At 47.1% G+C, this 26159-nt stretch overlaps 1 protein-coding gene across 2 annotated transcripts in view; it reads left to right on the forward strand.

Annotated features, from left to right (window-relative positions):
* Positions 1-9119: 9119 nt before the first annotated feature.
* The window catches only part of erfl1 (Ets2 repressor factor like 1), a 74685-nt gene continuing 57645 nt past the window's right edge, over positions 9120-26159 (forward strand). The window contains exon 1 of one of the 2 annotated variants that reach the window (XM_086038451.1): positions 9120-9233. The gene's annotated coding sequence lies outside the window, so the exon portion shown is untranslated. The remainder of the gene's footprint in view (positions 9234-26159) is intronic. The other variant, XM_086038452.1, reaches the window with a different exon arrangement.

Raw genomic sequence — 26159 nt, forward strand, 5'->3', positions numbered from 1 at the left:
CCATATCCTCGTTTATATGCAAAAGAGCACCCCCCCCCCCCCCCGATCACACACACACACACCCTCCCCGAAAAAGACCCCATCCACTTCCCACAAAGGCAAAATTGCTCGTCACATAATTCAAGGAAATTCAGTAGGACGATATTGACCCGGATGGAAATAACGTCGTGACCTCGGCCATGGCTGGCGTAATGTCACCCCTAGAGGGCGCTAATGTCCGGCATCCTCAAAGTTGCCTTCAAGGGAACATGACCCCCATCCCCTCAAAAATGTCCCACTAATTATAATACAAAGACTTGGAAAAAGAAAAAAAAAAAAACATGAAAATAAAACTTTGGAAGATTCCAAGGATAAAGTTGTAATTGTTGATTGTTTTTTTTTTCTTTTTATGAGGACGAAGTCGTATGAACTCCTTCGCTGCCGGCCGTTTTCAAATCAGAGTTGGCCATATTGACGGCATTCAGATCGATCGCCCAAGACACGCTCAATATTTTGTTCTGTGACAATAGAAGCGCTGCACCGCACCTAGCAAAACCACTCTGTTCTTTCATTTCACTTTAGTAATCAGCAGTCAAACATGGGAGGCTTTCAAAAAACACTTTTTCATATTTTGTCTACTTTTTTAAAAAATGTTTCTTTTTGTGAAAGAAACATATTTTTGGTTTTTAACGCTCCAAACTGTAAAACAACGACTGACTGAGAAAGAAACTCCAACTAGAACCAAGCCTTTGACGCTAACAACAAAATAACCACAGACTGTATTTTTTTTCCCCCCATGTGCACAGATGGCACAAAACAACAAACCAACATCAAGTGCAAGAATTCATTTTTTGGCACATAAAGCAAAACTAAAACGAAAAGATTTTGATATGCTACCGTATGTTTGCTTAGTAACTCGTCATGCACTTCAAACAAATTGGCGCCGGTTCTTGCGAAAAAAAAAAAAAAAAAAAAAGTTTGTTTACTTTTCAAATCGGGGTTGTCGTGGTGACTTTGGTTGAAATGTTACGTGGCTGCTAGCGTCAAGTGTAAATTGGCTAAATGCTAATTCCGTGAATGGACGCCATTTTCTTGACTTGTTTCGGCTCCGCCTTGTGACCACGACCCGCTCGCTCTTCTTCTCTGATGGAAAAGGACAGTCCTGGCCATCTAGTGGTGAACACTGTTAGTGCACTTGTTATTTTTCAAGAATGCACGGAGGCCCGCCGGTTGTTCTCGTTTTTTCTTCTCATGAGCACAGACTCACTGTTGGCTTTTTTCGCTTGTCAACAACGAGAGAAAGAAAATCGCCACCATGATATTGGCTGCTTGTAACATTTCCTTTTTTTTTTTTTTTTTTTTCAGTTGCGGCAGCCAACAACAAAAGGCGGCTTGAAAAAGCAGCTCACTTGATCGCCCCATTAAAGTGAACTCGTTGGGGGGTGGGGGGTCGGAGGGGGGGGGGGCGTCTCTGTGAGCTCTGCTGGTGCCAGCTCATTGATTCCCTAACTAATCATCCTAATTAAAATGCCTTTTATTCATTCTGCAGTTTACATGGCAGCCAAGTGCTTGCCTTTGACGATCAATCGCAACATGCGCTTGCGCCAAATCCTCGTTTTGGTTTTGCTGTGTGAAAAGAAACTACATTGAACCCAACCGCTTCCAAACACTTCAATTAAAAGCCTCGTTTACACAAAACCCGATGCAGAATATTTCCGCCTGTGCTTTTCATGATTTTTTTTTTTTTTTGCTGACTTGTCATTATTTTCTGTCCCTATTTTCATCTCTTGTCTTGATTCGGTTTTCCTTTCCACCCGGCCCCTTTTGTCAACCAGTCAGCTCCCTCCAGCCACTCGTGTCTTGTCCAGGTGTGCCTCGTTGTCTTGCCAGTTTGCTGATATTCACTTCCCCGGTTTCTTTCTGCGTTTGTTGGTTCATTCTGTCAGGATCGAGAGTTTTTGTAGTAATGGCGGCAAAATGGAGGACGCCATGCGCGGGGAAGCAAGGGAGTGGCGGAATCTTGAAAAGTATTTACTCACACAGAAGAAGGAAAGGCAAGGTGTGCGGAAGAATCACAAGAGAAATTGAACAAAAGACTCAAAGTGGGAATCAAATCACCACAAAAAGGGAACAAGACCTGACTGGAAATGTGAAACAGCAACAATGAGCTGACAAAGACGAGGCGACGAGGTACACCCGGACATGACGCGAGTGCTCGGAGGGAGCCGATGGGTCTATGAATCGTCACGGAGGCAGCATTCCACTTCATGGCCAATGATTGAGGCAGGAGAAGTTCCCGTCAGGTGTCCCGTTTTCAACTCAACTGTCCCACGCAGGCCTGCTGACGACATGCCACCCACCAGCCCCGCCTCCTGAAGGCACATGCATATGCACAGACACTAATATACGTACATACGCATTTTCTGTACATTTTATGCTTGCAGTATGTTTACAAAGTGTTTAAAGGGGGCTTTAACTCTATTCGAAAGACTTGCTATGGCCTCCTCTGTTTCTATTTAAAGCAGATTTTCACCTGTTGCGTCTTGTTTTGAACGTAGCCCCGCAATATGCAGCGGTTCACACGACCGCTTTGATCTACTTGAGATACTTGCTCCCCTGAGACACTCAGTTTGCCTTTTGCGTGTGTGACGTTGGAAATTTCCATCTTTGTCCATGAGCGCTCCCGGCCGGCGCGCCGCATTACGACGACTAGCGCGCACTCATTAGATAATGAAAACGGAGCGCCCAAGAATGATGTGGTCCCGAGCCGCTTCGCCGTGATGGATGTCTGTTTATGAGTCGTTCCGCCACGGCATTTCTTCCCCGTCGACGTATCCATTCATCAGCAAAGATGATTTTTTTTTATTTTTTTTTTTTTTGTGTGTATGCTAATTTCCAAGCACTTAAAATCAAGCATCTCCTCTCCCCCAAACCATCTCGAACTAATTACGCCACATCGCCTTCATTAAAAACTCCAGACAGAATAGAGTCGTTATGGCTTTTCAAATTATTGATAACATCCTTTTGAACAGTGATCGATTGGCAAGTCATTAGGTGACGTCATCATTAACGTGACAAAATGCTCGTGCATGTGGCTGTTAATCACGCAGGTGGCGCGCGCGTGCGCGTGTGCAGCTCCCCCCCCCCCCCACCCAACGCACGCTCGCACGCGCGTTCCCACGCAGCCGCTTCATCACGGCCACCGGCGATGGGAGCAAATCCCCCCGCCCCCTCCCCCCGACCCCCTACATCCATTTTGCCCCCATAAATAATATTCAAGTCACTCTATTGTTAAGTGAAAAGTTGACTGCTGTTTGATTTTTCTCGCTGTCCCTCTTATGTGTGTGTTTTTTCTTCTTCTTTTTCCGCGGCGACCTCGGGTTAGGACTCATACATCACGGGATGACAGCTATAGAAAGGCCCTAAATTAGCAACTAAATCGAATATTGATCAGCTATGTGCCGCCCTGCGAGTCGCGCCTCCTTGCCGCTTTTTCCTCTCACCCGCAGCCCCCCCCCCCACACTCTTGGAAAGAAAGAGCGAGAGAGAAGTGGGGGGTGCTTAGAGAATGATAGTAGTGGGGGATGGCGGATGCGTGCAAAAACGAGGGAGGCGAGGGGGGTGCAGTGCGCGTTTATTTTTTGCAGTCCCACAAATAAATAAATAAATAAATCCACGCATTAAACTTGATTAGGGGGTAAAAAAAAAAAACTCGTTGCTTAAATGATAAAAATGTTTTTTTTTTTATGCAAAATCAGTGCAAAGGGCATATCAGAGCGCATGGTTGTCAAATTAAAATTGAAAATGGAAAAATAAGGAAGAACGTGACATCTACAGTATACCTGCATAATATATTAAACACATTTATAGGGACAAAATAAATAGAGTCAAGGGTTTTTTTGAGGCTAATGTTTTCATTTGGCAAACATTTTCAAATGTTCAACTCCAAGTTTGCACATGCAAATTATATATCAGAATACGCTCAAGTCAAATTCAAAATAAGCAGTGCCTAATATCACTCCAATTACAACTGCATGTATAAGTATAGGTACATTTTGAAAAGTTTTTTTTTAAACACAAACACTCAAAGTCCAAACGTGTATGTATCTGATTTATTTTACATATCATTTCAAAACCTTTGCTAAAATTACATACATACCAGAGCACACAAATCACAATAAAGTGAGGAGGAATGATTTATTTTTACTCTTAATGATGCAGGGAAGATCTTTCTCCCTTGGGCCCCTGAATTTGTTCCATGAGCATGCTTGTAACTCAAAACATCTGATGACAAAAATAAAATGTCGAAAAAAAAAAAAGTTTTGCCGCAATTTTGCTTCATTTCATTTGACATTGTGCTGCTTCCTCGCACTGTAGTGTCCGTGCATTGGCCACCGGGGGGCGGTGTATTACAGCCCTACGGGTGGGACGGTCACATGCAGCTTTTCAGCAAGCTTCAGTAATACTATTCTTTCTTCACAGAGGATAAAGAATACATGCCTGTGATTGTTTTGATATCTGTCCACGTGTGTTGCTCCACTGTTTACTTGCCACGCTGCTTAATGTTGTAACACCGTGACGCCAGTACTAGTCATCAGCCCGTCTATGGCATTTTGCATTGTTAGCATTAAGCTAGCAGGCAATTCTAGAGACAAAGTTGCGTGGTAGTTTTAATCGTGTAATTTTTCTTTGTAAATAATAAAAAAATACTCCGAATAAGAACCTTGAATCGTATTTATTTTGACCTAAAATTCAAAGCAGGTCCCTCTTGAGGCGCTCCGTTTATGGTTGACGCGTAGCAACGCGCGGCATCCACATGCCACAGGAGCTCACCTCCGCTGCTTTCCTCTCGGCAGGAAGCGTCGCGCGTCCGGCCGCCGGTGGGGGGTGGAGCGAGCCCGCGAGTGGGCGGTGGGGGGGGGGGGGGGGGGGGGGGGGTCGCGGCGGGTCAGTGCGATTAGCGGGCCGGCGTGGCGCTACAAACGTTGACAAACGGGCCGCACCGCCAGCTAGCTGCCCGAGCCGCGATCAAAGTCTCGGCGGTGCGTGGAAAAGTCCGGGATGAGCGGCGGATTAGCGGCGGCTAATTGGACAGGAGGCACTCACTCCGTTAATGGCTGCTTAACTCCTTTATGCGCCACTATTGAGCCTTACAAGAATCGTTGCCAGAACGTTTTTTTTTTTTTTTTTTTTTCGAACGACACACCAGCGTTCATGACATTTCCTTTGGTTTTGCCCACACAGCCCAATTTTGATTCATCTCTTCAAGGTGTCAGCAGCCAAACGCAAAGCAGGTCTGCCTCGCACCTCCGAAGTTGTGTGTTCAAATCCTCTGTATGGAGTTGGATGGACGCACACATTGTGGAGTGCATGGCATGTGACGGCGTGTACCGCATCTTTAAGAATTACAAAAATATGATGTAAAAAAAACACCAGTAAAGCAGCAAATTTACCTGCATCAAACGAAATAATCAACGTCAGGTTATAGACGATTCAATGGACGGGCGAAAATCCACTTCCGTGTATGCTTAATCCGCCTTTTTTTTTTTTTGTTTCTTTTTACTTTCCCGTTTATCGTTTATCGCCGGCAAATTGGGCACCCGTCATAGGCGGATAAACGGACCGGTCCGTCGGCTAGGCGGACTGCTCAGCTCAGACTACAAGTGTGCAGAAGAAAATACTCTGAACCAACTCCAGCCCTCAGAACCCCCCGCGCCCCCCCCCCCCCTCTCCCCTGGCGCCTCTCGGCAACCACGCTCGAGGACTTTCCGGGGAACCATCTGTTTCCGGTCGCTACCGATTGTAGCGTAAAAAAAAAGGGAACGTTCGTTCCCTGCAGAGGCGGAAATCGGAATCGGTGCGTGCTATCTATTTCAATCGGCTGTTTACACCGTGCACGCATTGAAGCGGCGTCGTGCGTGCACAGCGTGTTGTGGTGTCGGGGAAAACTGGCAGAGAGTCAAAAGCGCCTCTCCGAGGCTCCAAATAGCAAAAGAGCCTCGCTGGCACCTGCTCCGATTTCTAGTTGAGACAATTTAATGAGGTTCACGTCATGAAAGAGGAAAGTCTTTAGGGAGCTAATCGAATCCCCAGACACAACTTTACTAACACCAAATTTTATGTCCGTTTTTTTTTTTTTTTAATTAGGTCTTTCTTTGGCATTTTGGGAGACTTCAGCGTTCTTAATCATGTAAAAGAAGTGTTTTTGCTTTTTCGTTGGCTTTTTTCCCCCAAATTTTTGGAATCTCTCGTGGCTCTGTTTTTGCAACCGGTGTGAATCCAGCGTGGCCTAACTCTGCGCAGAGGCATCTTAGATCCGATGTTGGTCATTTCGCAGATGAACGCAGGCCAACAAATGTGCGAGCGGGAGGGCTGCGCCGCCGAGGGAGTGGTCGCAGTTGACTTCAGTCATGTTCAATCAAAGCGTCTCCTTTCCTTTTCCTTCAAATGTGGCACACCAGAGTGTCGACATGGCAGAAGCACATCTGTGCCTTGACAGGGCCACGCCCCCTGCCACTGATGTCTTGTCCAGGTGTGCCTCATTGTCTTGTCAATTTGCCTGTCTTCAGTTCCCGGCTTTTTCCGTTCATTGCAGTCATGTACGTTTCCTTGTTTGATGAGTAGGGATATTTGATACCACTTTTTTTTTTTTTTTTCAGACCTATACCAGTATTGACTCTTTGAGTACTCACCAATACAGAGTATTGATACCTTTCGTACTTTTGATATGTAAAATCAAATTTAACACGGAGACCAAAATTGTGAACAAAGACTTTTCTGCCACAATGTAGCGCCAACTACCACCACAGATGTCTTACTCTATGTCAGATATTTATTTATTTTTTTTTTCTTTAAGTTTTGGTGGCTGGCACTGGCAGCCCCCAGCACTACTTGATTTCTTAAAGAAAGGTTTGTACTGGCCTTTTTGAGTTCATTTCGGGTGTTTCTCTGTTATTTTGTACCTTGTTTTTTTCCACTTTGTTAATTGAGTTTTCCATGTGCCTTGTTTGTCAACCCCCCCTTTTTTTTTTTTGTTGTTTTTTCCAGATGACTCCTGTTGTCTCTTCTCGCCTCCCCGCTTCCACTTTTTTGCCTCCACAGCAACACTTCCAATCGCTTGTTGTGACAGCTTCTCCGCCGGCTGCTGCCAAGGTGCCATGACGGGCCCTGCAGGTGAACCTCCTGCCACAGAAGGAAACCTGTGAACAAACTATGAACATCAGGTGCGTTTTCCCTGTTGAAAGGAACAAATCCCCTCCCTCCACCCCCATCTCCAGTATTCGCAGCACTACTGTTTTTGCTGCACCTTTGCTAGCAAGAATTACAGCCGCACGCCATTTTGACAATGACGCCACCAGCTCAGCACGTCTTCGGGCGGTTTGGCCTCTTCCTCTTCGCAACACCTTTCAATCTCCATCAGGTCGCGTTGCGAGACTTGACTTCTTTTTACACTTGGAGGGCTTGTTAAAATGCTACTCAGACGCTTCATAAATGTTTTTTTTTTTGGTACAGTTCCCCACAAAGTCCGCGTAAAGCACGTTGCTCTCTTGCACAGCTTCAGAGACGGCTCAGGGAGACGGTGATTTCTTTTTTTTGTTTTTTTTTGTTTTGTGACACAAAGGCTGATCATTAAAAGATCAAAAGAACAGAGAGGAGGCGGCGAGCGACGTTAAGTACAACTGACACCGGCAGACGCCGCCTTGTTAGCCACAAGCGGGCAGGTGGAAAGGTAAAGGGAGGGGGGGGGGGTTGAAAAAAAAAAAAAAAAAAAGAGGTTCACAAAGAATAAAAAAGTAGCGAGCAGGAGGAAAGCAGGATGGAAGACCGAGAAACAAAGACGGACGGGTGAGCGGGAAAAAAAAGAGCGCAGGAAAGAAGGATAATTGCATTAGAAAGAAGAGAGGGCCAAAAGGAAGGAAATGATTAGAGGAGTAGGGACTGATATCCGATAGAGAGATGGAGGCGGACTCTCTTACCTCCCACTGTTCAATACATGCTGACACTCTCGCTGTCAATACACAACACGCTGCGTGTGTGTGCGCGCGCGCGGGCGCGTGCGTGGCAGCTCTCACTTGTCCCTCCACATCCCTGAGGAACGTTTAAGTCAATCGCGTTCTTTTCCCCCCACGTCATCTTCAACTTCCTCGGTGTCTTTGCCAATTTCTACTCACGCTAATTTCAATGCCAGGAACTCTCTCTGATGGTTATTTGATCACGTTTACCCCGATAGAGCAAACCGCCGTTGGTGGGGGGGGGGGCGAGCACTACCTCAATAGTGGGCGGGGGCAGACTTGCAAGTCCGAACTTGCGATCCGAGCGCCGTACGGCGGAAGTGCAATCACCTCAAGTCGCGTCACATAAGCAGCACTTTGCCAAATAGTCAACAACACTTCCCAAAGGAGGACCGAAGCTGTTTAATGCCGCACCCAGTTGAAGTCGACTGTCAAACTAAACATAAAACGCGCGGAATTGGAATATGAGAGTATGCAATCGCGCGCAAACTCCGGACAGAATTTTGTTGCTGAGGTTCAAACCCAGAACTTCAGACGGCGCGCTCGACGCGCTAACCGCTAGCGCCGCCATATTGGCTCAATGAAAAGATTGGTGTGATTTAAATCACTTGTAAAGGAGCACAATAGCCCTCGTATGCTTTTTGTTTTGTCAGGACTAAAGCAGGTTTTACTACTTAAAGTGGAAATCAACCCAGACATATCTATTTTTTTTACAGAATATGTACCCAGCAGGCCCACTAGTTGAAACATGGCATTCTGATAAATATTTCGTTTGCGGAATATGAGTTAATCCCCTCGTTTTTAGCCATCTCTGGGGGCGGCCATTTTCTCACTTCTGTCGACTGAAAATGACATCACAAATGCTCGGGCCTTGACTTCCCCTTTGTTAAATGTGTCTTTGTTTACATTGTCCTTTTTCTATCACTATAGAAATGTAAATAAAGAGTGTTTTTTTCTGTTTTGTATGCGCTTTGGATGGTTGATGTGTGAAGTGTGTATGGGTTGTGTGTAGTTTGGTGATTGAATTTTGTCCTTTGAGTGCCGCCGTAGCTCGACAAGAGGCGGACCTCTCAAGGTAGCCACACAGGTGCGAGTAATGAGGAAGCTGCTTTGTTTGAACTTGAGCCACCAAGTTTGATCTCCAGGCTCCAGGTTTGCACGCAAAAAGGGACTTTGACGCCTGTGTTAAACAACAGAAGAGAAAATCATTTCATATTAAGCATCCTCGGCGAGCGCGGCGAGGTATGTTTGTCGGTTTCCTTTGATCGGTTTGAAATATTGTTTTTGTATCAGTGTACATGGAATACTTTGAGGCAATGAGTGTTTGTTTGATGTTTTAACATTGATGCGCAAATGAAGAGGATTGCACTGTGAAGACTGCACGCAATCGTTGCGTATTTTTATAAATCCTGGCACATCGTTTCCATGGTGCTACAGTGAACCTGATGAGGATGATGATGCCGCAATTAAAATCAAAGACACCACAGCCAGACTATTTCCTGTGTGGCAATCACTTCCATTTGCTGTTCCAAAATTGCCGTGGCGCTTTTGGAGGCCACCGTCACTTGGTGGGAATCGAAAACCGGCGGTGGTTCGATCCCCAAGGAATCGCTTGTTGCTTGCGTGCTTGATGCTTCCGCTTAGTGATTTCCTCTTCAATGTTATTTTTAAGAAACAAAAAAATTACAAAATAACTACAATTGAAACATGAAAATACCTACTCATTCACTGCCAAAGACAAATTTGTTTGACTTTTCACAGTCCAGCTATTCAATCCCGGGAACTTTAAAGTTTTTCATTTTTTTTTCTCCAAATATTAGGGAAAAAGAGGGTCTGAATATGTCTGGCAGTGAATGAGTTAAAGTCAACCCCCAAATCTTGTGTCGTATGCGCCTTCGCTAGCCTAAACACAACACATTGTGTTTGTGGAGTATGCGTTAAGTGGTCAAATCCGCCCGTTTGGCGGCCATTTTGCCACCTGCCGTCGACTGAAAATGACGTCGCAGTTGTTCGGAAGTAACAACCAATCATGGCTCAGCTTAAAAACGAAACAAAAATAAGTCCAATATAATAAAGTGATGCGGTCGTCCACATTTCACTCCCTCGTCTTCATCCGGCCCTGGTCAGCGAAGTTTTCTCTTTTCTACTTTCACCCGGAGGTGTCCTAAAGTTTTGCAATCTGAGCAGGCATCTCCGGCGACTTCCCCCTCCCCATCTATCAGCCGCCTCGCCCGTTTGGCTCTCTCCGGGCGGGCCTAGCTTTTTCGTCATTGACCCTTGGCCCCGGGTGTCTGGCCATCGACTGGCTCTCTCCGTGTCACCGGAGCTCGCCGTCAATACTTACCAGGTTTGGCCACCCTCTGCGCTGTGGTCGGAGAGTGGAGGGAGGGAGGGAGGGAGGGCGCTCGGGGGAGATGCTCGAGATGCTCCACAGCACAGGGAGATAAAGTAAAAATGAAGAGAGGCGTGAGGGGGGGGGGGGGTGGCGGGTGTCAAGTGTAGCTAGGTTGTCGCACTCTGCTGGAGCCTGACCTGTACATTTGATGAAAACTGGCTTTTATTATCCAATACAAGTTCTTTCTTCAATAAAGAAAAAACACTTAGAGGAAGTCCAATAGCCAGATGGCAGATCGTCGGTCGCACGACAGTTTCAAACCACTTCTCCCGTAGGAAATCATGTGAAGTGTTTGAAACGGTCGTCGTTATTAAACTGTTATTAATTGTCCGGCAAGTGTTTTTCTACATTTTGAAAGGACTGACTGTCGTGCAAATGTCGAAGCAATATAATGTGCACGCGTTGCAATTGATGAGACGGGAGTCAAAGGTGAGATGAGTCAGCAGTTTACTCTCCACGTCAACAGCAAGTACACGCGAAAAACAGGTGGGTTAAAAATAACACAATTTTGGGTCCAAAAATGGACTCATCCACTACTCGGGTCAAGTTGACCCGACTTTTTGTGTTGTTTTTGCAGAAAACAACCCAAACAATGGGTCGTTTTTTTACAAAAACAACCTGAGAAATTGGCCTGCTTTGTACAAAACAACACAAGAATGTGAGTCAAATTGACCCAACTCGTCCATTTTGGACGCTAAATTGTGTTATTTTTAACCCAACTGTTTTTCGGAGTGCTTCATCCGAGTGATCGGTGCGAACGCTGTCTGTTTGTAACCCAGAACTGAACGCCCCGCCCCTCAAGAGTCTCTTGGTGAAGCTTCATTTTTAGTCTCACAGTCACCAAATCAAGATGTCAGCAGTTCGCAAGTAGCCATGTTCGCTCATCCGCTTGTGGAAGAAAAAACGACAGGGTGGACAACTTTGGACTAGTCTCCCAGCCTCACTTTAGGGATGCTATTGGCCAGGCGAGGAACGGCGCTTGCTTGATGTCTGATATTCCCGCCGTAGTTAATCTTTGTCTCATCAGACCCGAGAATTTTCCCTCAGGGTCCGAGAGTCCTTCATGTGGCTTTGCTCCAGCTGCGACGTGACCTGAGTCTAGCCACTCTGCCGTCCTGGCCAGACTTGCGGCTTGCTGCAGGGATGGCCGTCCTTCCGGAAGGTTCTCTTCTATCCACACATTAACGCTGGATCTCTGACAGACCGAACATGGTTCTCGGTCACCGAGACTTGGTTTGCAGGACTAGTTTCTGAAGGGGTCAGCGCTGTGGCCTGTTAGTTGGCACATCTGCCTCACAATTCTGAGATTCACGTTTGAATCTTTGGCCCAGGTCTTCCCGTGTGCAGTTTTCATGTTCTTGCTTGGTCGGATGGATTTTCTCCAGATACTCTGAGAGCTTTCTCTTAGATTATAAAAACACGCGTTAGCTTCATTGATGAGTCTTGATTGTCTGTACGTGTGAACGTGAGTGGGGCTGCTTGTCTATATTTGCCCGGCGATTGGGTGGCAACCAGTCCGGGGTTTTAGCCGGTTCTGAGTCCAAAGTCAGCCGGGATGGCTTTCGGTTCTCCTGCGACTCTCATGATGACAAGCGCGATAGAAAAGAAATGAGTGGACGATCGCACGCGTGTAAAAAGCCAAAAATGACAGAAGACCAACAACAACAACAATGCACTTTGTCACACGAGATAAATTTGGACTCCACTTTTTGGAATAAGGCTCGCAAAAATCTTCGCGCTGCTTTTTAAAAATTTTTTTTAATATTTTTTTGAACGTGTCACGTACAAAAGGTTTTCCGTTGACTCGCTACTCATGTTTGTCATGCGATGCTCATGTCGAATTTTAACAAGACGCTGCCAACAATTTGCTGCGTGTCCACGACATCCTCATGTGTGTCACGCGTCTCACTCCAAATGTCTTTCCGCACTGACGCGTGCACACGCGCTCGCCTATATGAGAGTCGACATCACGGGGTGGAGAGCAAGAGAGTGAGAAGGACGTAGCGGCAGTTGGGGGGCGGGGGGGGGGGCGCGTTTGTGTGTGTGTGTGTGTGTGTGTGTGGCGGGGCGGCGGGCCGAGGTGGGGCGGGGGCGGCGGGGGGCGGGGGGGGTTCTTTTCCTCGTCGACAGTTTGACTGATGACATGCATTAAACAGTTAATCTGTCTGATTGAATGTTTGCTTCCTCCAAATTGAAACATTAAACAACAAGGCGAAGGAGAGACGGGGGGGGAGGGCGAGGCGGCCCGAGCGGGATATGGCTTCATCTATTGCCCAAATCATGTAAAGCATGAGACTGGAATATATAATACTGTCCTGGCAGACGGCGAGAGGGGCGAGCCAGATTGGAAGGGACAGACGGAGGAAGAGAGAAAGAGAGAGAGAGAGAGTGTGAATAAGGGGAAGGAGGTGAGAGATGAGGATGGAGACGTCCGTGGCCGGCCAGAAAGGGAGGAAGGGAAAGATGAGGGAAGCGGAAGCGGAAGCGGAAGAAGCCCACCGAGAGGAAAAAGTCCACAAAGCCACGAATCAACTTTTCATTGTTGACAATCCCTCAAGATGTATGTTTGGCGCGTGTGGAAAGCGTGGAAAGTCGCTGGCTTTTTTTACCTGCCGTTCGCCACTCGCTCCACGAATTGCGTCATCTTTTCTCACTATCACAACAAACGCTTCCGACCGCACTCTGTTTCTTACCTTGCATCCACTTCCGCGTACAAGCGCCAGGTGCCGAAATGTGCCGAAATGTGCCAAATTTGCGCGGTCGAGATTCACCGCCTCATCTTATCGTCTACCGGAAAGCCGTGCTCACCTTTAAATCCAACGACCAATCACGGCTCGGCTTCAGAAAACAGGTCAGCCGTGATTGGTGCTTACCTGAGCCCTGAGCATTTGCGATGTCATTTTCAGTCGAGGGAAGTGACAAAATGGCCGCCCCCGGGGATGGCTAAAAGCGGGTGGATTAACTCTTTTTTCCACAAACGCCATATTTATCTGAATGCCTTGTTTCGACTAGTGGGCTTGCATAGAACATATTCTGGAAAAAAATATGTTTGGGTTGACTTGCGCTTTAACGTGCTTTATCAAGAAAGTTGAGTCATCGGAACAGGAACACTCCCCGTTGGAAAATAATCTGCAAAATGTAGCAAATAATTTACGAAAAAGGTATGTCAAAAAAAAAACAATCCATGCAATAAATCGGCAAAAAGTGAGCGAATGCCTAATGTGCCCTGTTGAGACGCTAGGGACCATCTTGAAAATGAAAAAAACAAAACAAAATGCATAATGTAACATCTTATTGGAAGAGAGTTTGGTCAGAAGGCAAGAGCGCGACACCGTCACCCGAGACCAGTAAACGTGACGTTCGCACTGAGCAATCTAGTCCAGTACAAAAAAAAAACAAAAAAAACCCCACGCCGGCAAGCGATCGTCTGACCCCGCAGCCGCTAATGTGATGTCATTTAGCCTGAGCCTGACCTTGTCCACTCGCAGGGTTCAACGCCGACAGCGGCGCTCCAAATGGGTTTCCTTTTGTCTCAAGTGCATATTCTCCTCCGTCCAAATAGCTGTCATTTTCTGCAAGCGGCTCATTCGCCGCCGGCGCTCTAATTGCCCCAAAAGCCGACACCCGGCCGTCGGGCCTTGATGAGCACATGACTTTAAAGCCACTTTAGCGGCCAGGCGAGAGAGAGCCAAAGAGAAACAACAGGGGGAAGATGAACACATTAATGGATAGGTTGCAAGATGGACGGATAAATTGATAGATCTTTTAGAGAAGGTCAAACTTCGGTGCTCACAACGCGGGACCATCACCAAGAGAAGAGAAATTGATTGCCGCTCACAATGGCGGCGAAATGACTGCAGAAATAATTTTCTGGCCAATGAACATTCTAGGAGGTGCGAGTGGAAAGTGCAAAGCTTTTCCCCCCCAAAGGGTAGAAAATGGCTCGGGCAAAAGCGGCTGTCAAGTGGAGTTGTTGCCGTTTCTTTGCCGCCTTGTTTGTTCCACTCCTTTGTGTGCGCGTTGCATGTGGACATTCCGCCATACAAATATACAATTGGAAACTCCATCTGCGGGCTAACGGCAATTAGCGTCGCTACCGCAACTTTTATTTTAGCATAAAAACGGCAGTAGGACTCCCATTTGGAAAGTACAACGTTAACCGCGGATTCTCTCTGGTGCTGTCAAACACAAGACTAAAAGAGAATTATCCTTTGTGTATCTAAAACAACCAAACAACATTGCCTTCAGAAGGGCCCTCTAGATGAATGCTAATGCGTAATGGATAACACCATTGACATGCTAATGGTTAGCATCGATAGTTTCGCTTTTAGAATCTTTTACGTAGGTGTATCTAACTAAACAACGTTTCCTAAGAATGGCGCTCTAGATTCATGCTAATATGTAACGGATAACACCATTGACGGGCTAACAGTTAGCATTGATAGTTGCAGTTTTGGAACCTTTTTAGTGGGTGTATCGAACTAAACTAAACAGAGTTGCCTTAAGAATGGCGGCATATCGTCGCTGTCCTGTGAAAAACACACACGTCCAATTTTGTCATTTAAAAAAAAAAAAGTTTTACGTTAATGGGATGTCTGTAACGCAGAAAGTTGTAAAAATGTAAAAAAAAAAAATGGACATAGGCTAGGTGTTTTTCGCAGGACAGCGACGATAAAATCGCTAAAATCGCATTGACACGCTAACGGTTAGCATCAATAATTGTGGAAATGGAACCTTTTAAGGAACAGATATTTGTTATTCTTTATCCAGTACGAGAAATGACAGTACCGTCTTTGAATACAATTAAAATGATAGTCGTAGTGCTAGAAGATGTACTACAAAGAAAAAAAAGCCAAGCATGTCCATCTGTGGTGTGATTGTGTTCCTCTACTTTGGAGGATAGTTGTGCGCCTCAACTCCTCAATTGGCGCAACGCATCTTGGGATTCATCGCTTCTGCAGTGATCGATCGGTCGCTACAGTAGTCGACACGGGCCATCGGGAGCCAAGCAAAAACTTGTGTTCCACTTTCTCGTTGACCGTGCAAGAACGGACCTCCAACAAAATCTCAAATGCCGACGAAAAATCCCTTTCAATGAATCCAACCCAACATCAACGCCGATATTCCACAATTTGTGGGGCGTGACAGTAGTATGTGCGGCCGGTGTAAATTGGTGCGCTCGCTTGACTTCACAGTCTTGTAAAATGAAAGGCCTCACCTCGAAATGGGCCCCCCCTCCCCCCCAGCCGTGGCCATTGTTTGCCTAAAAACAACATTGAGTGTTAGGCAGCCGCGTTCCGCCCGACGCTTCATCACTGTTGTGTTAAATACATCCTCAACGGCAAGAGAATACGCCAACCGTCCCCCGGAGACTTGAACTAAACGATCGTATTACAAAAGCCGCAGTGCTTAAGCACTTAACGCCCCGCCCCTCCTAAAATGATAATTATGTCGCCTCCTTTGACGTATGAAACCATCTTCTCACACAATCTATTCGACAAACAAATCTTTCACTTCTTACTTCCTCGTCGTGGCGGCGCGACCGCACCCCCCCCAACCCAGATTGATGGAGGCCGCGGCCCCCCCCAAAGGGCGGCACATCAGGATGCTGTCGTTTGGGGGGGGGTCGCAGACAGAGATGGATCGGAGGGGGTCATGTGCGGATAAACAGCCTGAAGTTGATTGCTAGCGCAGAGAGGGGCCATTACGGCGAATCCGCACGCTAATCATAATGAATCACTTACTTATTAAGCGTTAATGACGCCACACAAATACATCCCGTGCGCTTGATGGAGCAGCGGCGCACGAAGGAGACGAAGGCGGGCTGCCGCCCTTCCCGTCCCGGCCGGATTAATTCATCCTTATTTATTAATTTGTCTCATTAAAACAACAAGGCTGTGCGGTGGGAGCGCTTTTCTTCGCGCTGCAAACAAATGGCGGGTGGGGGGGGGGGGGGGCGTGGCAAACCAGGCGTGGACTTTCAATCATGGTGCTCCACTGCTCGTTAACGGAATCGCTTCATCCGAGCCTTGTGTGCGTTTTCAACGGCGTTTGGTACCGGCCCAATGTTTTTTTTGTGTTTTTTTTTTTAGGCCTGCGCATGTCTCAACACCCCCCTACTCAATTACACGATATTGTATTTTAATCTAGAAAAGTGAGCACCTGCGTAGAATTATCCAAATGGTCCAATTGTTGGATTCCAAATCAAATGGTTCTTTGGACCGAGGGCTTTTTCTCTTACACTTCCCCCGGCGCATCTGACAACGTGGTGACAGGAAGCAGACTAGACCTTAGAGCAGCTAAAAGCAGGTCTAAGTTGTGGCGCAGGCGTTTGAACTTGATTTTGGTGGATTTGATCCAGGCTTAGATTAGTTGTCACACACTGATGTATGATCAGGGATGGAAAGTGGTCTTGAAGGGCCCACTTCATAGCAGAAATCTTCTTGCAGTTCCTTTTCAATGTATTTAGCGCGCGCAGATCTCCAGCGAGTCCACATCTCCGCCACGTAGACCGAGCGCCTCTCCTGCGCTGAATTTAAAGGGAGGGGGAGCCACTTCCTTTGGTCGGGAAACAAGCTGGCTGTGTTCGCTCCTGTCACGGCGCAAACCCCCATTTCTACCCGTACGCGTCTACGAAAAGATCAAAATAAGAAAAACCGCAAGCGCTTTTGCGCGAGACTTGCGTGACTGTCTTTTCACAGCCTTCTTCTTGACAGCCTTATCTGATCCGGATCTTACCGCTAACAACAACCACTTTTTGATGCCCCCGAACCGCCTCCTCCATTTTCCTCCAATTCCCCCCCCCGCCCCCCCTCCTTTCTTCCTTCCTTCCCTGGGTTTATCCACAAGGTCCACTCCCAATTTCCCCGATCCGGGCGGGCGCCAGGGCCGCACCTGAGCGCGGGGGCGGGTCGGGGTGCCATAATGGCGTTTAATGCCCCGGTAATACGAGGCAGATATTATAATCTCGACACTGTCACATCGCGTTAGAGGCGGCGAGACTGATGTGTCAATGCCAGCGGCGGGCGGGTGACTGGCGGGGGCTCGGCCAGCGCGGCCTGCCGCTCGCTAATGGAGCCGACTGCAGTTGAATATTTTCAAGCGCGTATTTGGATCGGGTGGGGGGGGGGGGGGTCGTCTGGCGGGCTTTGACGTCATCTGTGCAGCCAGGTGGAACCTACTGGGAAGGATTCCCGGCGCTTGACTTGTGCCACATTTTGTCGTGTTGCAGACAGCCTTACTACATGATGAGCTTTAGAGATTTTCCGCAGATTTCCAAAGAATCTTATTCCTCACGTCCTGTTCAAGACATACTTGAGGTCGGGATGTGCGCTTGAAGTTAACTGCCAAACTGAACGTAAAATACAGCCAATTACTCCTTAAAATAAGGCCCGACCAATGTAGCGTAAGCGGCCTTTTAAAATCGGCAAAAACTGGCTACTCTTTTTTTTTTTTTTTTTTTTAAACATTAACACAACATAGAGCAAAAGATAATGGCATTTAAAACACCCCCCCCCCCCCCCCACACACACACCAAAGAGAACGAATTGAGAAAAATTCACAAAAAGACAAATGTGTCGTCATTATTGCTGTCATCTGATTTCGCATTTACGCCGGACTTGTTTGGTGGAATTTTGTCAAGTTGTCGTAGTGAACGCTTTAAGGACTGCAAGTCAAAGTGGTTCGTAAATTGAACAACTCTAACTGAAGTCGAGAAATTGTTTTTTATACTAATTCATGGTTCATTTGCCTAACTTGAAAGACCAAAACATTTATGTGTCATTAGGGTTCATTTAGGTTCATTTAAAGTTTGTTTGTTGCAAAATACAAGGGAAAGGGGGCCTTGGAGCGGAAGTCAAACCCCACAAAATCCTTTGCAAAAATATGTTTTATGAGCCTCCACTAGTCGAAGCACAGCATTCCGATGAATATTACGTTTGTGGAACAAGAGTTAATCCAGCCATTGTTGTCCATCTGCGGGGGCGGCCATTTTGTCACTTCTGTCCACTGAAAATGACATCACAGACGCTCAGGTGACGACCAATCACGGCTCACCTGCTTTCTGAAGCCGAGCCGCGATTGGTCGTTACCTGAGCAACTTCGATGTCATTTTCGGTGGACAGAAGTGACAAAATGGCCGCCCCCGCAGATGGACAAAAACGGGTGTCTCGTATCCCACAAACGAAAGAACGCCGTGTTTGGACGAGTGGGGCTGCATAGAACATATTCTTTTAGGTTGACTTCTTAAAAAAAAAAAAAATGCATATTAAATCCCAATCACAATATCGAGGAAAATAAAATACATTTCAAACTCATTCAGCCCTTTGACATCCCTCAAGAGGCTTTTTTAAGTCACACGCATTCAGTCACAGTTCGCCGCACATACTACAGTACTGCTGCATACATTTTGGCAGTATATACATGAAGTTTGAAAATTCAATTGGATAACCTAGTAGCCATTTGATCAGCCAGATTTTGACGAGGCGCCGGATGACTGTATTTCCATCGGCGCTTTTCGGACGCCCGTGGAAGTTCGCGCTTGTCGGCTGAGCACTTTGATTCGATTTCAGTTCTATCTGCTTTCGATATCCAACAAAGCTCGCACGGTGTTTTTAGTCGTGCCACATGACGACTTTTTTGTTGTTGTTATAAAAGCGAAAAAGACAATCGAGCGCAATCCGTCTCCCTTCGTGGCCGCCGAGTGATTTATGCGCGCGTGTAATTGAGTGTTAATAAAATGTGTGTCCCGAGCGTGTGTAATTGTGTGTTTTGCCAGGCTCGGCGTGTGAGCGTGTGTGTAATTGGGTGTTATCGATGTGTGTGTGTGTGGGGGGGGGGGTTGGTGTGTGTGTGTGTGCGTCAGAGTGAGTCGGGGAAGGTTGTCTTTGAAAAAATGTCTTTCCAACTTGTGCGGATTTCACGACAGATTTGGTGGTGGTCAAACGGATTTTTTTTTTGAGCTCATGAATATCTTCATACTTGACCTTAAATTTGGGATGGACGGAGTAAACCTAGCGTGCTTAGCACAGCTGCCTTGCAGTCCGATGTTCTGGGCTCAAATCCCCGCTGTGTTCAATGTCTTTTTTTTTCTTCATGTACTCTGCTTTCCTTCAACGTTTCATTGCGGGCTGCACGTTTATTTGGGATCAATCTTCGTTCTTCGTCGTTGTTCATGTCAGGGGAAAACAATTGTAATTTACTGCGCAACTTTTCAACAAGCAATATGCACACCGGCGTTTTCCGTACAGCACGACGCTTTTAAGAAAATGATTTTCATTTTGAAAATCAATGATAACGAACAAAAATGCAATCCGGCCAAGGAATAACAGTCGGCCAGCTAGCTAAAGTCGCACACGTCTTGTTGAACGTCGTGTCACAAGTCCAGACAACAGACGTTTTTTGCCCTTTTTGGTGGCACGAGCGCCTCATCTCCAATGTTTGCTGTCCTTTCCTCTCTCCGTGACTCGCTCTCATCAGTGACTTTTGGCTCCGGCGCGCCGGCCCGCCCCGCTCGCTCGCTCTCTCGCTCGCTGGTCATCTTGCTTCAGCTTTGCGAAGCCTTAAGCGAGCGTTCGCCCCCTGGCGGTCGGCCTTAGGAAGCGCGCGGCATTTTTCAATGAAATGATCGTGGCAAAGCCGCGATTGAAATTGCCTTGAATTTTTGTGAATGAATGAATGTATGAATTATTTTGAACGAGCTCAGGCGCAAATCCAGTGAGGAGAAGTTTGACAGCAAATGATGCGTACTGGACTTGCTTTATTAGCATTTGACCTTTTTTGGGGGTATTTTTTCACATGCGCACACAGAGCAGAATAGTTGTTTGTGATGTGAGTGTTTGGTGCGTGCGTGCGTGCGTGCGTGCGTTGTGGCGCCGGTGGTGTTTAATTGATGCGGGCTGGCCATCGATCCCTCCCGCCCGGGCTAATGAAGGCCTGATTGGCTTGTGAGGGCTGGCTGGTTCTGCTTAGCTGCCTCTGCCGTCTTCCCGCCTTCTCCTCCTCCTCGCTTCAACATTATTCTTCACTCTCTCTTTCTCCATTCTTTTTTTTTTTTTTTTTTTTTCTTCCCCTCATTTGGCCCCTCTCCCCTCTTTTTTTTTTTTTTTTTCTCTCAGAGCGGCTCTCTCCAGCGAGCGTCCGCCGGCAGTCCCACGAGTGACATCTCACTTCCCCTTTAATTTGGCGGCAGATTGATGCACTTAAGCCAAAATGAAAATTCATTTTTCCCAGCCAGAAAGTGTCAAGATGAAGTCGTGACATTCGGTAGAAGCCTCGACGCTCACGTACGGATGTCGGCTCGCCTGCTCTGGAGGGAGGAGAGCCAATGTCAAGTACCGTACTTGGTCTTTTTTTTTTTTTTTTTTTTTTCAGATTCGGCTCCTGTCTGCTCTCGTAAAAAGTGAAAATGGTGCACAAAGGCAAAATAGAAGGCTTATTTTACACCGCGCGGGGTTCGACGTTAACGGTGGCCCGAGGCCCGTGAACCGCCATGTTGGGCCACTGTCGACCTTTTAGCCCAAAAGCATTTTTGCTTTCGGACGGCAAGACTTTTAGTACCAAAATAAACTGACGGTGTTGGCAAACGACTTGACCGGCACACGCTTGGCAGGATGCGAAGTCATGAATTGGGGTTAGCCTCACGTTGCTAGCTTCGGCTAGCCCCATCGGCTAGCTCTCGGTGAAGCTAACGTAGCAAATGCTGAGTGATATCTTGAATCATTTGTTTTGATTTCTTTCCGTGCCGGTCCTTCTAAATATGTCGTCGCATGAAAGCGCTCGCTAAAGTTCGGGGACTGTTGCCATTATAAAAAGAAATGACATTTTTCATATTTTGCGTTGACGGAATGTCAGTAAATAAGTGAGTATTTTACTCATTTTGGAATTGATTTCGTCTTTGAATTATTCATTCAAATCTTTGCATTTGCCTTGAATTTAGCGAGGTTAGTACAATTGTAAGTCGCAATTGTACGGTTTAAAGACTTAAAAAAAAAAAAAAAATCATATCTGGAGGTGCAACGATTAGTGGTGCATGTCAACACGCAATCGGAATAAAATTCGTCACATGTAAAGAGCTGACCGAAGATCTTCAGTCGGAGTGATTTCAAACGGAATGACAAAAAAGTCCCCATGTAAACACGGCTTTTGTGTTTTGCTCTCACTTTGGAAAACGATGAGAACATTTTTGCCAATTTTCTGAGGTTATGGACCAAAGCAGTAACCGAATCTCAATTGATTTGTTGGCGCATTTTCTACACCGTCAATTTATTACAATGTCCTGCTTTTTAAATAAATGGATAGATATGAAAGTTTTTTTTTTTAAATCCACTTAATCGGCGTATTAATCGATTATAAAAACAATCATTCGTTGCGGCTCGTCATGAATGTATATGGTCATTATCATTTCTGCGCCACTGTTCATTTTGCGGAAATATGTCTTGCCAATTTCTCTTCCGTTTTCAAGTGAAATTCCACCAAATTCTTCACAAGGCAAACATACTCAAACATTCCCACTCGCATTCCACTTATGGCCAATTTCGAGTCCTTATTGAACTTAACGCGCATGTTTTTGCAATGCGGCGAGAACAGGAAGTGGGCGGGCCGAGATCCGCACCCTGAACTTTAAAAGTGTGAGGCAGACGTGCTAACCACTAGTCCACCGCGCTGACGTTCATCAGTCTTGTCAAACGAGCAGCAATCCCCCCCCCCCACCCCCCGGCCCCTCCGCCTCCCCCCTCGTCGTTCATTTGGAGACTCAATCAAACCGGTGGGTCGCTTGTCAGCCGCCGCAGCTCCCGTCATGGCAGCCCATGAATGTCTGTGTGCGTGCGCGTGCACGTGCGTGTGTGTGTGTCACTCGCCTCTGTGGCAGACACGCGTATTACAGCGCCCTGTTAATGGCTTTGTCAGATGGCCTTTTCGCGGCGACGCTCATGAAGACGGACATGGGGGGGGGGGGGTTGGCGGGGGACGTTGTCGCCGATCCATGCGTGCGTGTGCACGGTCGGGTTTCAGCAGCAGGAAGTAAAAGGCCACCTTGTATACCATCGTCATGCATCAGCGAAATGACTTGCGTTTATTTTTGTTGCTTTGTTTTTTGACGTTCAAGCGTGTGACTCTGCAAGCCGTCTGTTTTTCCAGAAAATCTTCAACTTGACGGAGGAATCTGTCACCAACAGGCTTACTTACAGTACACTCCATAATTGGAGATGCCATGATTGATCGATAACTAATCGAATAAGTGAATTGTTTTTGATCAACTTTTTGTATCCCTTTATTTCAAATTGTGCAAACACTTGGAAATTCAGCTTCTCAACAGTAAATATTATTTGACTTCTGTAGTCCTCCATGAAAGCGGACCGACAATTATTTGCTTTTAATTTGGAACGCAATAATGACCATTTTTGCCAATTTTTGGAAATGTGGCGGACCCTGTCGGTAACCGAATCGTAAATCATTTGTGCATAAATTGCGCATTTTCGACACTGTCAGTTCATTTTTTCCGTTTGAAATCATGTTGTTTTTGTTTTTGAATTGGATTCATCAACCGCGCTTGATCCATGTGATCGATATCGGAAATCGGTAATGGCCATGCTCACACATGGATGATCGGTATTGGAATCGGCCGCATAGAACCCTGATTGGAATGAGCCTGTTTTTACGAAAGCAACGCCAACTACACTATATCTTGAATTTCCAGTTTTCCTATTTCGAATATACAGCGGACCAGGCTATTCACTGGTAAATCGGGACCGAGCTGGTCCGCAATAGCGAACATTTGCAGATAATTGAAAGAAACATTGAAACATTCAGTAAGAGTTTTCCATGAAAACAAGATGGACCAAACCGTTCATTGCATTGATTGATTGATTCCTACGGTGATCTCAAAGTGTTGGAACACTTGCGCCTGTTCCTTGAGTTTTGAAATGTTGAACTCAAAATGCATGCTCTGTTGGCTTTCAATCTGGAGATTGACCTGACTGATAACATTTTTCCTTTGGACGCCCCCTCCCTTTCTTTGACTGTTTTTTCACGATTTCCAATCATTTCCTTTGCGATCCTACTTCAGGAGCCACGTTTAGGCTGTTTTCTTTTTTTCCCGCCCCCCCCTTGCTGGAAGCGCAGTGCTTAGCCTTGTTTTAAGGCCGACTTGCCACGTACGGCCCTCGGCTCTTGACAACAGTTGGTAGCCGCTTTTGGTCTTTTCCGCCGGCATTTTTGACCAAAGCCGATCCGCGGGCGGACTTGAAAGCCTCGGCGGCAAGAAGACAAGCCCCCGCGGGGCTGCCGGCGCCGTCGCTGGACCAAAACGCGCAACGCATCTCACCTGCTTGAGACAAGACGAATATGGCCGGCGACGGGCCCGGCCGGCCGCCGCTTTTTGATCGAGCCGCCTTTTCAAAGCCGCCGCCGGCCGCATCTTTATTTCACAACTCTCCGTCTGGTCATGCGGCACCCCGAAGCCCACCCCACCCCCACTCCCTCCGCAAACACCCCCACCCCCCCCGACCCCTCCCCTCCATCCTGCACTCGGCCAGCCGTGGGCAACAAACACACAACATTATACACCGGGATAAGTGGGGTGTGTTTACAGGTTGTTCGTTTCCACTCCAACTCTCAGCACGGGGAAGGAACAGGCTGGAGTGGCGGGAGCAGAAGTGGGGGGGGTGGGGGTGGGGGGGGGTCGTTCCTTTTTTTTTTTTTTTTTTTTGTCCTGGTGAGAAATAGCCCCTCTACCTTGTAATTGGAGGCAGAGAGTGAGGAAGGGGGGAGGAAGAGACAGCAGAAATTGCTCGGTCGGGCCCGTGTGGGATGATAGTGTTTTTGACAGGTAAATAAGGCTGTGATTGTCGACAGTTACACTGAACCTCACTGACCCGCGCGCGCGCGCACACACATACACACTCTGGCCCTCCTCCATTTATATTTCACTCACACACACTGACTACTCTCTCTGCCTCACGCTCATGCACATATTCAGCGAGACGGTATTTCAAGTGACGTAACACAAACATTTGCTGTGATGAGCTCACGCGCCGCCGCGTCGCTTCCGTGCGCCCTTTTCCGCAATTTTCTTTTCCAAAGGAATCCATTCAAATGAAATTCATCCGCGCCGGGGTCAAAGCGTCTTTGTCGGAAGATGGCTGATTTCTCTGCAGGCGAGGTTTGAAGTCGCACTTGGAACTAGGGCCCTTTTTCAGGCTGACGGAGATTCTCATATGAGGGGGGATCAAATTCTGATCACCGATTAGTCAGTCGCCTGATTGAATAAAAGAATCCACAATTAGAAAAAAAACAAACCGTGCAGCAGAGGCCTTTAGGGCGCCTGAAAATTTCACTCTACGACATTGCGATTTGCGCATTTGAATGCCGTTGATTGTTCAGGCCGAGTCGCGAGGGATGGATGGATTTCAACTCATATTTGGAATAATCCCACAGCTCTTTTCTGAGGAAAGCTGTCATTTCAGACCGTCCCTGAAAGCAACGCCCGACCGGCTCACTCAATATTCTGTGGACAATAATGTCCTCTTCCCATGGTGGCAAATGTGTCCAAACCCGCAGCAGTGAGGATTTTTATTTATTTATTTTTTTAATTTTTTTTACAAGACGTGGCGTAGTGGTTAGCACATCCGCCTCGCAGTTCCGAGGTCGAAACCCGAACTTGGAAGTCAACCGGATGGAAGGACGGTGAATCCCTCTCTCTCCTTCCTTCCTTCCTTCCTTCCTTCCATCTGGCCATTCTCTTTTATCAAGTCAACAGCCGTCTCTCCCCCTGCCTCCCTCCGTCCCTCCCTCCCTCCTCCCGCCTGCCCTTCTGCCCCCCCCCCCCCCCACCACCTCTCTCACTTCAATCTCAAGTGTTTTCAATTTTATTCTAGAGTGGAATTAACTACCCCCGATGTCAAATTGCCGACGAAATCGATAATAATATCTTTACAAAAGAGGATATTCCAGTCTCTCGCGTCGGCTTTTGAAAAATGGAAAATTTAGCCGAGATTGATTCATTAGTTGACACGTTATAGGACGGTATAAGTATTGATCGCGGCCTGTCATGTCCCATCTCGGCTAATCGAAGCTGAGGCGCTCTGTCGATGGGCGCATTTTTCATAATTCCGTCGCCGGGGAGAGCGGGCGAGGGAGGGAGGGAGGGAGGGAGGGAGGCGAGGCGGGGGAGGCAGCAGCCGGCGGAGGGGAGAAAAGGAGAAGACGGTGGGGATGGACGCAGGAGGAGGAGGAGGAGGAGAGATGACTGGAGCTTTGGGGGCAAGCAGTGATGAGAAAGAGAGTTTAAAAAAAGAGGCAAGAGGAAGAGGCCAAGGTGCGAGTGAGGTGGGGGCGAGAAGCTACGTTCATTGGGGCGGAGATAATGAATGCATTAAGCAATTAAAGTCAAACGGGGGAGATAACGAGGTGAGGGCAAGGATGTGCCAAAGGCACCAGAGATGGAGGACAACAGGGGGCAGTGTTTTTTTTTTTTCAGGGCCTCGTTTTGGGACCGAAACATTTCCAGCGGCTTTACCACGTCTTTTGAGTTTGCATTTTTGGATGGATTGAATTGGGCCTTGCGCAGCGGCGCTAGCATAGCGTAGTGATAGCGACTTTTAGCAACGCAACTCGCTCACCTCATAAATTGTCAATGATTCATCGTAAGTGCAATTGTAAATGAACGATTTGACCTGCAGACGGTTTTTTGTTGTTGTTTTTTTCAAAGCGGTTGTTCATTAGCTAGGTTTTACACTGTAATGCCCTCACGTGTGGGAAAGGAGAGCCACAGA

This window comes from Filicampus tigris, chromosome 8 (genome assembly GCF_054856515.1).
Source record: "Filicampus tigris isolate MCC_2025a chromosome 8, RoL_Ftig_1.0, whole genome shotgun sequence".
Lineage (NCBI taxonomy): Eukaryota > Metazoa > Chordata > Actinopteri > Syngnathiformes > Syngnathidae > Filicampus > Filicampus tigris.